This window comes from Alexandromys fortis, unplaced genomic scaffold (assembly GCF_014885135.2).
Source record: "Alexandromys fortis isolate MF-2015 unplaced genomic scaffold, M_Fortis_MF-2015_v1.1 scaffold_307, whole genome shotgun sequence".
Taxonomy (NCBI): domain Eukaryota; kingdom Metazoa; phylum Chordata; class Mammalia; order Rodentia; family Cricetidae; genus Alexandromys; species Alexandromys fortis.
This window is the reverse complement of record NW_026068205.1, coordinates 92,339-106,329: the sequence shown is the minus strand read 5'-3', so window position 1 is coordinate 106,329 and position 13,991 is coordinate 92,339. Positions and strand designations below refer to the sequence as shown.

The window sequence follows — 13,991 nt, the reverse complement described above, 5'->3', positions numbered from 1 at the left end:
ACAGACTTTCCTAGGGAGATGAAGAAAGACATGGACTCATCTAAGACAGGCCAAAGTACAGATATTATCAAACTCCAACCTGGTGAACTTAGAGATTTATAAGGATTATTTACAGGGAATAAATGAAATTTAGGAAAGGTGAGGGCTTATTTACAGGGAATAAATAAATGTAGGAAAGGTGAGGGCTTTCCTACAAGATCAGAATTGGCACAGAGATGCTACATCACCAAAGTCCACTCCAACATGAGTGATCCCTCACAAAAGTTGTAACCCTGTAACATAAAGAACAGGTTTATGGCAGCTCATTGGCTAAGAGAGTGTCTGCCTTAGTTACTCTTATTTTGCTGTGAAGAGACACCATGAACAAGGCAACTTATAGAAGTGAGTTTATTGCAAGCTTGACTAAAATTTCAGTTGGTGTAGAGCAGGGCAGCAAGAATGCAGGCAGACATGCTGTTGGAGCAGAAGCTGAGAGCTCACAACTTGAGACAACAACCAACAGGTAAAAAGAGAGCACTACCAGGGGATGGTGTAGCTTTTGGAACACCAACCTCAGTGACCAAACTACTGAAATAAGTCTACAAACCTCCAACAAAGTCGCATCTCCAATAAAGCTTTATCTTCTAATACACCCCAAACAGTTTCACCAATGGTAGACCAAGCATACAAACACATGAGTCTATGGGAGTCATCCTAATTCAAATTCCAAACGTGTCCTTTCCAGGGGCTCAGTTGGTCTGTGCCTCTTCTAGGCCTTTCTGCTGGTCTCTGGTTCTTCCAGGCAGCTGGGCTTGTCTGACAGTGACTCTCAGCAGTCATTTACTGTACATACACACTTGGGGAGGTGAGGACCCAGAAAATCTGGGTGGTTTTAGGGATGCTCTGAAGCTATTTTGAGTAGTTTAACTTTTTGTTTTCCTAACCTTCCATTAAGATTGCAATGGTCTCAGAGGAAACTGCAGCATGACAAAATCAACTCACAAAAGGAATTTGATTGACATTGTTACCCTGAATTCTAAATCACATAACAACAAAATTATATTCTATTTATAATCCAACACCTTGAGAAATTTTGTAGCCCCTAGTGCAGGGTTTCGTCATAGAATAAAATGGGCCAAAGGAGACAGCATTACAAGCTTATCCATGAATTGTCTCACCAGACTCAGTAAATCTGTAAGGCCTAGATCATTGTGTGTCCTACTATGGAGATGAAAATGAGAAGAGCAGCAACAGGCTCCACTAGACTGTAGCCTCTGTGGGACACTGCCGCCACCTACAGGTCATAGCTGTTCAAGACATCTTCTCACAGTCAGGGAAAATCCCCACTAGAGGAATGAAACGATATTTGAATTTTGTTGTTTTCCTGGCTGCTGATTAACAGTATGTATGCTTCTGTCATGCAAGGCAACAACAGTGAGCTACAGAACCCAGACAGTCACATGTTCACAGTGTTCCTGTGTCTAGCATTGTTTAGATGCATTTACTGAACACATTCAGGAGATAGAAAATTTATGTGTTTAGAAGTGCTACGAGCAGCGGGATTATGCAGCAATTATTCTTCCATCATTTCAAAAGGTCAACCCATGAGAATCGCGGATTAAGTTGGAGGATGTAAACCAAGATATAAGATGTGTTGGGGTTATTGTCTTTTGATTGGACTAGCTGTAGATTTTTCCTGTAGCTTATTCCCATGTGTTACAAATTTGGGATATATTTCCCACAGACAGTTCAGCAGTATTCGCTCATTTATTGGGCACAATTTCCCCTATCAATTGGGGTATTCTGATAACATCCCTTAGCTTTGTGTGAAAACACACAGTCTAAACACTTGTTTCCCACTACCAGGACTGTGTTCCTTTCTCCAGTGTAAACATAGATCTCTGCTTTTCTGCAGTTATCTTTAGTGCACGTGTTTAGTCAGCGTTAAGTCTCCAGGGAAAAGTATTTTATTTAAGACATTCCCAGATATCCAAGGACATAGAATTACTACATGCCTAAAACTGTTGTTGATCCATAGCTGCTCAGATAGGTTAAAAAAATCATGCCCTGGTTTTACCTCACGTGCAGATAAGAGACGTGATGATCGTTTACTTTCATCTGGGTTTATTGATGTTTTTAGTTCAGGAGATTTGGTGCTTGTGTTTTACTCTATGGGTTGGCAGGAAAAAAAAATTAAACATCTGCCCAAAACCTAGAGAAAGACAATCTTTCCACAGGAACCTCCAGATTTATGCCGCCAATGATCAGAGTGGCTGACAGAGGTCAAGTCCCAGATCTGATAATGAAAGGGCTTGGGGCTTCTCTTTGCTTCAACCACTTACAGCAAATAGTATCATCTTCAGATCTAAAAAGCCACTTAGAGCTTAACATTTGGCAAAATTGCTAAGAATCAACCTCCTCAAACTCCTGTTTGTTTAGGTTGCCTGGTTACCCTATACTCCCTATGCCCACTGGGAAAATAAAGCAGCTCACTGAATTAAAGATGTTCCTTAAGCAGCTAGCGATTTTACTGATTATAAACTTCTTAGCTCTTTATCTAATCACCTAATAATTAGCATAGCATAGCACAGGAGTTTCCTCTCCTAGAATTCCCCTGTGAGCTAATCTCTCCCTTAAAGAACCTCCTTCTCCCTTAAGAGCTCAGGGAGGATCTCACTAACCACTCCCACAGTTATAGCTTTGTGTGTAAAAATTCTATCTGTCTTTTATGACCCTGAAACAATTCCAGTGCTGTATTCCACTAAGGCTGAAGAATTACTAGTTGCAAAAGTATATAGACTAGAAACATTGAAGCACAAGAACATCAAAGGAGAAAAACAAAAAGACATATTGGGAACACATGTGAGCCAATTCTGTTACAGTTAGAGATTTCCCTCACAGGCAATAATGCCTTAAATGGACCCTGAAAAGGTCTGAGGGGCTGAAAACACAAACACCCCGTGTTTTTCTTTTTCTTTTTTAGGCTGGATGCAGCCTTTAATTTCAGCACCTGAAAGGCACAAAGATTTCTATGAGTTCAAAGCCAACCTGGTCTACATAGTGAGTTCAAGGACAGCCAGGGCTACATAATGAGACCATGAGACCATCTCCTGAGGAAAAACTAGAAAAAGCAAACAACACCATTTTTAATCTTAGTACTCTAACTCAAAAGCAAAATCAGACTGAGGGACTGGAGAGATGGCTCAGCAGTTAAGAGCACTGGCTGCTCTTGCAGAGGAATCAGGTTTGGTTCCTAACAGTCCCATTGTTGCGCATAAACACCCCTACTGGTTAGGGGATCCAGTGCCCTCCTTCAACCTCTGCAGACACCTGGTATGCACTTGATGTACAGACAGACAGACTGACACACATGCAACTATACACATGAATATAAAATAAATAAACCTTAAAATGTATAAGTAAGCTTAAAACAACAACAACGCGAATCTCCATCACAGGTCTGAATGCCAGAGAAAGGTTCAGAAGATCTTGTTGGACTATAATTTACAGTATGACCTTGTTTCTTTTGGAGGGTTAAGGGCCAAGTCTTCCTTGGCTTAACCATCTCTACAGACTACATGCTTTCCATGGCAAGAGTCCCAAACTCCATCTTCAGAGCCAACAGCGTAGCATCTTTAACTTATTCTCTGATGCCCTGTCTTCTCTATTGAGAAACTTCATTTTCAGCTTAGATAACTTATTTGATTCAGGAAAATCTTTCCATCTCAAGGTCTTTACTTAAATCACATCTGAAAAGTCAGATTTACTATTACGGTGTCCTATGTACAGGACAGGAGTTTAGGACAACTGTGTGCTGGGGCCTATGGCTCTTCTAACTACATATGTGTGAATCTAAACAACCATCAGGCTTTAAGAGTCATATTGAATGTGTCTGCTTTTGCTCCCAAGGCCTTTGCCTCATGAAACACTGTGCTTTATGTTCCTCGTCCATCCAACCTCTCTACCATGTCAGGTTGTCTGAACAGAGGGCTCAAGGGCAGTGAGGCAGGGAGCACAGTCTAATAATTTTCATAACATTTTGCTACATTTTATCTTATTAACACACCCTCAATTGTGTCCAAGACATTTCTGTACTCCATGGACCCAAGAGTCAATTGTGTCCCCTAAGAGCCACATGCCTTTCTTCCCTTGTAAAGGTAAGCCAGTCTACTCAAGATACTCATCCACAGGAATGTTCTGGGTCTGGCAGTCAAATGCCCATACTGCCCTGTGTGATGACTAATGAGAGAAAACACTCCATGGCCAAGATTGCTGAGGCAGAGCCTAGGATAACCACCCAGGTAGCAGGCAAGTCTCTATCATTTTAATTGATACACAGGTCATTTGGTTTATACTCTTGTTTAAATAAAACTTCAGAACTCTGATGGTATTGGTGGTTAATTAAATATATTAGAGTCATAGCAGGTACATGGTCAATGCATTTCATATATGAAAATCAGACCTTGCCATTTTTTTTAAATTTATTTATTTATTTTTACTTAAAAATTTCCACCTCCTCCCCACCTCCCATTTCAAGTCCAAAGAGCAGTCAGGGTTTCCTGCCCTGTGGGAAGTCCAAGGTCCTCCCCCCTCCATCCAGGTCTAGGAAGGTGCGCATCCAAACAGACTAGGCTCCCACAAAGCCAGTACATGCAGTAGGATCAAAACCCAGTGCCATTGTCCTTGGCTTCTCAGTCAGCCCTTCTTGTCCAACATGTTCAGAGAGTCCGGTTTGATCATATGCTCTATCAGTCCCAGTTCAGCTTGCTTTGGTGAGCTCCCATTAGATCAGCCCCACCTCTCAGTGGGTGGGCACACCCCTCGCGGTACTGACTTCCTTGCTCAGGTTCTCTCTCCTTCTGCTCCTCATTTGGACCTTGAAAGCTTAGTCCAGTGCTCCAATGTGGGTCTCTGTCTCTAGCTTCATCCATCGCCAGATGAAGGTTCTATGGTGAGATGCAAGATATTCATCAGTATGGCTATAGGATAGGACCATTTTAGGCTCCCTCTCCTCAGCTGCCCAAGGATCTAGCTGGGGACATCTCCATGGATACCTGGGGACACCTCTAGAGTCAAGTCTCTTGCCAAACCTAAAATGGCTCCCTTAATTAAGATATATACTTTCCTGCTCCAATATCCACCCTTCCTCCATCCCAACCGTTCCATTCCCCCAAGCTCTCACCATCCCCCCCCTTCTCACTTTCTAAAGCTATTAGATTTCCTGGTAAGAACAGTATTTCTTGTATGTATGTAAACATTTCAATGTAGTTTGTTTCATTTTGTCTTTTTTTTTTTAAGACAGATTTCTTTGTGTAGACCTGGATGGTCCTAAAACTAGCTCTGTAGACCAGGATGGTCTCAAACTCATATACATCAACCTGCCTCTGACTCCCAAGTGCTGGAATTGAAGGCATGCACCACCATTGTTACTCAATGTAATGTTTAACTGTGTCTTTAAAAAAATAAATAAAAGTCTTTTTCAATGATCAAAAAAATGGGTTTAAGGTTTATACAAGTTATAATGGCCTAAAAAGATAATATATGACATTAAGACTTCCAATATTCAAAGATTTAGCATATTAATAAATGAAAATCTGATTAGGTATTAACCTAACTTTGGCAAAACACTGATTACTGTCTACTGTTACAAGCTAAAGATTTAATAATTTCCTTTAGATGTCTTCCAAAAATAGACTTAGAGATGCTTTTTATTATGCTAAATACATTTCTGTCCAAATCATTTATCAAGACCTCTGAAAAAGGAGCGTTTATGTTTCTTACTTAGCATTACCTTTGGGACCTCAAGCTTTTACTATTACTCAAAGTCACGAGTCTACTGCCTTTTTTACAATATGGACTTCGGTACCAATTACAAAAATAATAATACTAATCTAAATTTTACAATTTTATCTTTTGTAAATTTTAAAAATTCATATTAGCTTGGATTAACCTGTCACAGGTCAAATGGACTCTAGATAAATTCTCGTGTCAACCGTGAGCCTAAGCTTCCCTACCTATCACTTATTCCTGAGGGGAAAATTCCAAATGTAAGATTTTCCTTAACACTTTAACTTCTGTCTTTATTCTATATCTGTCCAATCAGATTTGCACTTGACTGACACATACAGGAATCAGCGTGAACTACAAACTGCTCCAAATGACTGCTAGCCTCAGATTTATTGAAAGTTCATGTAAACAGGCTGATGTAAAGATTCTCTATCTTTTCAGCTGGGTCAGCATATCACAAGCTAGTGATGAATGCCCCCACTGCCTGAACCCTCCACCGTTGGCTTTGAGTAGTATTTCAACCTTCATGGGCCCTGACATCCGAATTTCAGCTGAGAAGCAGTTACAAAAGAGAGTACATAGCCCTATAATCTCAACAGCAGGCTGGAATATTAGCTCCAAAGAAAATTAGTTCCCCTAAAATAGAAGGTTATTACATGTCTTTAGAAATAACAGGTATCCACCACAGAGTTGGAGATTAGACTTGGAATACCAGTCAAGGGAAATGTGATGGGTAACATTGCATCTAAAACTTAGACTTCCTATACTAGAGAGATCAAAAAGCAAAAATTGCGTCTAACCTGTAAGGTGTGAGCTTGTGCAGGCTGCACCTGTCAACCATTTCCTTTTTTTCTCCAGTCATTGAAAACTGTTCTGAAATTGACTAATCTTGTAAAATTTGCTGTTCTAGCAATATAATAGTTCAGAAGACAAACTATTATTTCTGCTTTTGTAATCTACCTAATTTACTCTTCTCAATGACTAGGACAACTGCAAGATACGCATGTTGATATCAGACCCTGCATACACACAGACAGAACATTTGTAATCTTGTGGGGTTTTTTTTTTGTTTTTTTGTTTTGTTTTGTTTTGTTTTTTTTACTTTCTAAGCCTTGGGCTGATAAGACTAGGTGTTGTATCTGTGGACAACATCGGTTATAGTCATGACACTATGAGGATCCAGCAACAGTATTCAATAAATCCTCTTCTTAATAAAATGTATTCATGGTCATGGTGACTCTCTGAATGGCTGGTTTTAAATATACCATGTGCAGGCTTTTACTGAGAATTTCAGAAAGCCATCTCTTCTACTCCATAACTAGTAGTTTAGCTTCTTGTATAACATTTGATTATGTGATGCTTGTATACTTCCGAATTCAGAGCATTGTTCCCGTGTCAGTGGTGCTGAGGATACAGTCGCTCAGAATCTCACCAGCCATGTATCTGACACGCTACTGATAGGCACTGCATTGCCTGAAGAGCAGAAAGCAATGCTGAGGCAACATGAACAAAGTCAAGTGTGAAGTCTCTGCTTCCGGGATCCATTTTGTGGCATTCTAGGAAAGTGAGTGTGTAAAGTCTGGGAAAAGAGGGACAAAGTGTCCACAACATGGAATAGGGAAGTTGAGGTCGGATAGTTGTAGTATGCTCCTCGTTAGTCTTAATAATAAAAACCTAGAGTCAGATATTAGGGCATGAAAGCTGAATTATCAGAGAAGAGCAGCCAGCCACTAAAGCTCTTACTTCTTAAAAGATCCCAGATCCAAAGGCCAAGATCGTGTCTATGCCCTGCCTAATTACTTCTTATCTCCTGTCTGTACAGACTTCCAAACCTCTCTGGTTAACTAATGGCTAACTCCACCCTCAATCTCCTGGCAGGCCAGAACACAAACAAAATATCACAACAGGTAAGGGGTATATGATATTGATTTAGACTTATTTATAAGACCGTTTTGTCTGAATGTATGTGTAAATGTATACTACATGCATGCCTAGTGTTAGGAGGCTTCTGTTAGGAGGCTTCTGAAAAATGTGTTGGATCCTTGGAATTGGAGTTATGAGTGGGTGTATGAGCCAACATATGGGTGTTGGGAATCAAACCCAATTCGCTGAAAGAACAATAAATGATGAAAATGGCTGAGCCTACTCTCCAGCCCCTATATATCTTGATGAAGAATGCATGATTCATTGTCGCGCCCCACCTCGTCCGGCAAGGAATGACGCGACCACCGGAGCTCTTCTCACTGCAGTTTATTCCAGGACTTTATTCACTTTCTCTCTTTCCCTTCATCTACCCTCTCTCCTCTCTCTTTTACCTCTCTCTCTCTCTTTGACCTCTCTCTCTCTGGGCAAACCCTCTCCCAGCCCTTAAGTAGGCATGGGCTGCCAACCCCAAACTGCCAGGTGGGCACTGCCCATAGGCCCACGCATATGCAAGCAGCTGATGATCATTGCGTTATCATAGCATAGGTCAGGCCTTAGCCATCTCAGGAGTTGATTATACATCTTCATCAGGTGTGACTCCATGCAGCTCGCTACAATTCATGATTAGATGCTTTCAAAGTTCATGAAAATTTATAACAAATTAATTAATTTTACTCAATACAAATTATATTTTTTACAAAATTTCCAATGAGTTTAACCATTGCATTTTGCTCATTTTCACATATCTAAAACTACCAGAAAACTTCGATCCCACTAATGGAGAAGGAGAAGAATATGTAGGACTGGAAGACTTTAAGCACTAAACTGTGGCCTTTGGATTTGGGGTCCACACAAAACTCTCACCCTTCATTCTTTTTAGTCATACAAAAATACAGAAAGTAGCACAATAATTCTCACGTGCTCATTTCCGGCTCCAGCATTTCTCAGCCTGTGAGCAATCTGGTTTCCCCTGGCTTCTCTAGCTCCTCACACCCACTATAGAAAGGAAATATTAGGAGATTGCTAGATTCCTTCACATTTTGAATGAATAGGCTTCCTTGTGATTTCTAATTTTGCACTATGCTTAACAAAAATCTTTCTAAATCCAAGAAAATAGTGTAAATTTCTGTCTTATTTAGGTAGCTCTCTCTGATTCACAAGAAGTGTGAAACATTCAATACCTGACTAATTTCTCTCAAACTGTCACGCAGGTTACCCATGTTGTCACAAATACATCATCCCATCCTCTCTTATGGATGCATAGGATTGCATTATATATGGGAGCATGGATCATGGAGAGAGACACACAGAGACTGTGTGAGAGAGATAACAATGTTGTGGCCCACACAAACAATGGGATATAAATAGAAGTGAGTCAGATGGTGAGTGATTGTAAGGAACCCTGGATTTAGAGTGTGGAAACAAAGGAAGCAATGCTAGGTGCCTCAAGAAGAAATAAAAACAGGTTCTTAACTGAAAACCTATTTTGATATCACACCATTCCAGGTTAATAATGGGAGTCTGGAAGCATAAAAATTAGAGTAAAATATGAGCAATAAAACTCTCAAATGTAAAAATAGATGTCATAACAAAATCATTTTATGCAAGAAGGTGATAATATGGGTCAGAAAGTAGTAATTATGGGGTAAAAATCATGTTTCAGACTAAAAATGTAAAGGAATGTGTGACATGAGCAGAATGGCTCATCAGGATGCTACAAGACCTCCTTCTCCACAGAAGCATTGCTTTAGGCACTGCCATACAGACCAGTGCACCTCTGTGAAAAGTCTGGGGACTAGCTGGGAAGTTGAGCCAGAGTCATTTTAAAACCAAGGAGATGTGTTTCAGAGAAGAGGGTAGCTATTTGGTCAGAAGCTATTTGGTCACCTCAGCTCCTTCTCATCCCTTTATACAAAGAGTCTGGAATATTTAGTTGGGGGCCTCATCCCAGCCCCCTGGCATCCATTTTTGAAATGTTGGATGGAAAATTCCATTCCAAATCTCTCTCCCCTGGAAGTTACCTCAGTCTAAAACTTCACATCTGAGAAAGCCTGGCAAATGGTGACACCTCCCCAGGGAGGGCCAAGACCACTCCCACAGGCTATTTAAACTGCCCCTCAGAGAATAACCACATGGTCTCCCCCTTTGTTCTCTCCTTCTGCGCCCCCCCCAACACCATGTTTCCCTAGGGGGAACCATTAAACCAGGACATCTTTTAATTTGGTCTGATTTGGTATGATTGGGATTATTCCTTCAGCAGAGAAGTTTGTCATTCAGAAAATACTTAACATTTAGAGGTCCCACAGTGGGGGGCTGTTTTTACAACTGGCCCAGGGCTGTGCATTGGAAAATGCCCTTCTTGCTCTCCACCAGGCTAAGATCGGCTTCGTCTTGGTGAGTTTCCCTTTTTTCAAGTACGTGCTTGTAGGGTCCAGGGCTTGTTTACATTTATTTTTGTCATTTGTTGAGGCATTTGTAAAAGCCAGGGTCCAGGCCAGATGCCTGACTTCACAAGCAGCAAGGCAGTACTCACTGAGGTGGCATTGAGGGGATAGAGATGTTTGCCCACTCATTTCTCATGCCTCCTATGTTTTTGACTCGAGGATATTTGGCATAAACTTGTAAAATGGGATCTTGCAGTTCAAAGCCGAATCCTCTATCACCCATGGGCTGCCTTCTACAAAATCTTTATAAATTGGGACTGTCTGATACAATCTGTCCCAATCAGCTAATTTCTCTACGCACTAAGATCTGGCCTCAATATGACCTTAACAAAGGGAACTCCTGAATTATCCATCCTCCAGAACCTTGAAAATTTTTGCTGGTGTGGGATAAGTGGACAAAATTCTCATATACCCATGGTTTCTGAACACTGTGCTTCCATCCCTCCATCAATAACCAGTGTCTTAAAGTACCATTTTCGTCACCAGGGTCATAGTGCCTCCAGATTCCCAACTATCTGGGTATTAGGACCCTGAAAGTTCCACCTTGACCATGCTGACAGAGACACTGGCCCCTCCTCCACCCTCTCGAACCCTGACTACCCAACCCCCTCCTATGGAGCAACATTCTCCACATTCTTCTCTCTACCCACTCCCTCCCCAGCCCCCAAAAATGTTGAAAGCCAACTTCCTCCTCCTTACCCACCTTCCTCCCCTTCCTCCTACTGCCTCTCCCTAGTAACTAATGATTTGGGCCTCAGGAATATCTACATGACTGATGGACAAGGAGAAAATCATTTGGTCGTTTCGCTTTTGCGAGACGGCAGCAGAGATGTCTGAAGAAAATCAGTGACAATCGTTAAGAGGTATGTGCCTTCTCCGCCATTTTCTGGACTATTTATAACATCTCTGATAAGAGCCCAGTAACTGAGGACAGCCTCCAGCACGGGGTCTCCATTTTATAACATTTTACTAAGATCTTTCCCCACCTTGTCCCATGTCTGGGGGTGAATTACTGGCCCTGTCAACACCAACCATGGGCATTTCTCATCAATAAAACAAAAGAAGTCTACTAAATCTTTCCTTTTAACTCTTACTCCTTTCTCTCTGAGAGAACTTTTGAACTCCTTGATAAATTTTAGTTCCATTGACAATGTATGGCCCATGATGATGGGACAGCAATGAAAAGGCGCCTTACCTTCTCCTGAAGAGGTGCACGAGTGATGCAGTCGACAGGATCCTCCCTGTCCCAGGATAGTCAGTCGTCTGCCGACCGGTAGTTGAGCATTCTTCAGGGCCCTTGTTCAGGCGCCACTTGACCCGTCCATCAGGTCCAGTTATTCAGGGTCTGAAGAGGCTCTACCTGTAAGAATCATGGGTGAGAGAAAAGAAGACCAAGCAGAATTCAGGTGTCAAGGTCTCCGTTTATTAGGGTAATGGTTACAGCTTATATAGCCCTTGAATGAGGACTTTGACTTGGGGTGGGGGGTAGGGGATAGCAAAAGTCATCAGTCAGCACACCTGGTGCTTTTTGTGTAAGCGGAAACATTCTTTTTGTGGTTCCATTAACAAACAGTTCTCAAGATAGTTGAGATGTGGGGCTCTATGCAAACATCCTTAGGACAATGGTCCCTGACACTGGTTGAAATTATTAGAGTTTTTAGCATTTTTCTAGTTGTTCCTGCTGCATTATTGTTTTTTAAGTTATGGTATTCCTCTATTAGTGCTAGCTCCTTTAATTTTTGTCAGAAATTAACAACATAAAAATGTTATTTTTTGTTCATACAGTATATAAAAAAGTATAGTGGTTTAGTTAGTTTTTCAATAATTTGCTTTTAGCCAGATGTCATGTAAATTTATGAGTGTAACAAATAGGAACAGTATAAATAAGTTTTGTAGTATTTACACTTACACAGAAACTAGCCCAAGTGGAGCCCCAAGAAATTAACTCCAGAGTTAAAATGAAACTGATTCAACATCGAGACTTTAATGTTTCATCAAGTTTCTTATTATTTCTACACTAGCCATGACTAGAATTCTGCATAGTTACTTATAAAGTGTTTCTGCATTCCACATTACAGTAGGAAGTTCTACCAGTACAAAACAAACACTAGCTCAGAACAAAAGGCTCCACCTTCCCGAAACAAGTTTTTCTTAGTATCTGACTTCTTGCTTTTGGGAACCAGGAACACATTGGCATCGCTGGTCTGCTGCAGGGAGTACTCACTAGGAGAGTAAGGGTTTCCAGCCTCATCAGGTAACATGCTGAAGACTTCGAGATAAAAGGTGCTGAGCTGCCTCTTCAGGAGATGGAGGTTTCTGTCGTTTTCTCCCTTTTCTCTGAGTAGCTTTTCTCGCTCATCTTTTAAGTGGCCTAGGTCTTGCTCCAGTTCTACTATGTTCTCCAGTTTCCTTTTTCTACAGTTCTGAGCGGCGACTTTATTCTTACCTCGCCTGCGTATATCTCGGATCAATGCAAGCTGAGCTTCATTGAATTCCTCCTTGGACATCATTTCATTGAAGTCATTAACAGGGAGGTTAATGATTTTTTTTTTCAACAAGGAATGGGATATGGAGAGCTTTTGCCATAAGCTCATCTCTCGTGAGATGAGCCTCCAATCGGTTTGAATGTTTGTCTTTTGTGAATGGGACTTTTTGATGACCAGGACTCTCAGGTGTTTCTTTTGCTGTTGTATTTTCACAATGCAGATCATGCACAGGAACACAGTGCCCTTGAGCTGGTGACAGAGGCTGTGCCGGATCCCCAGAAGAATGTGTTGGCTGTGTCTTAGGACCATTATGTTTGACACTTCCAGGGGCACTATCTAGCTCTTCCATTTCAGAGTCACTGAGCCCAGACGGTGAGTCTCCATAAATGGAAGATTCCACAGAGTGTTCTGGGGATGCTCGGCTGGGACTAGTGTTCAGGGAGATGCCAGAGTCCAAGTCATTGAATTATGCTGTGCTCTCAGAATGTTTCTGGCTGAAAGCTTTACAGAGTGACAGATCACAGCCATCAATAGGCCCTCCCAGAAGAAGTTCAGAGAGTGACTGACTGACAGGAGCAGAGAAAGGCACACTGCTACTGCCACTGGCCTCTGCTTCAAAAGCAGAATAAAACTCAACACCAAAATCTGTATTTAATGTGGGATTTGAATCTAAGGAGTTGAGCTGGCTGGCATCTTCTGTGGAGAGGATGCTGCTGAGAGAATCTTCAAAACCGTGAAGGAAATGGGGACTGTAGCTGCCAATTTCTTTATCCAGCGGGGGGGGGGGGGGGGGGGGGGGGGGGGGGGGGGGGGGGTGGAGGAGTAGAAACGGTAATTGCTGTCAATTTATGTCAGGTTGGCTTCTGGGCTGGGAACAGTGGAAGTCTCAACCAACAGCTTGTTTTCAGTATTAAGACACTGTAACTCGGGAATGGAAAGTAGCTCCTGCCAAACTTGGTCCATGTCCTGCTGCATGCTGTCTAGATCAGTCATGACTGTCTCCAGAGAACTGTCAAGCCTGACCCAGACTGCTGAAGACTGGGTTTTCCACGTGGCTGGGGATCTCCAGGGCGAGTGACTCATGGTTACCTACAAATGGGAATCTCTGCCAAAAGGTGCATGCAGTCTTCAAAGTACAGGGCTTTTGGTTTGGAAATGTGGGAATAGCTGGCGGATCCACTACTGTTTGTTGGGATGTGTTGGGCTGGCTGAATTGGAAGGAATTCTCATGTCTATTCACCCAGTTGTAGCTGAGTGGAAAAGGCCTTCTCCTATTCCTTTTGGAGTTGCTCCTGTCTCTCCTTTTCATGTTTTTTTTTTTTTTCTGTTTTTCCCCCCCGCTCATAGTCCTTTTGTCACTGACTGAAGTCAA

General features: G+C 41.8%; 1 pseudogene; it reads right to left on the bottom strand.

Annotated features, from left to right (window-relative positions):
- Nucleotides 1–12,220: 12,220 nt before the first annotated feature.
- LOC126493225 (nuclear factor erythroid 2-related factor 2-like) lies at nt 12,221–13,989 on the bottom strand (annotated as a pseudogene).
- Between the last annotated feature and the right edge of the window lie 2 nt (nt 13,990–13,991).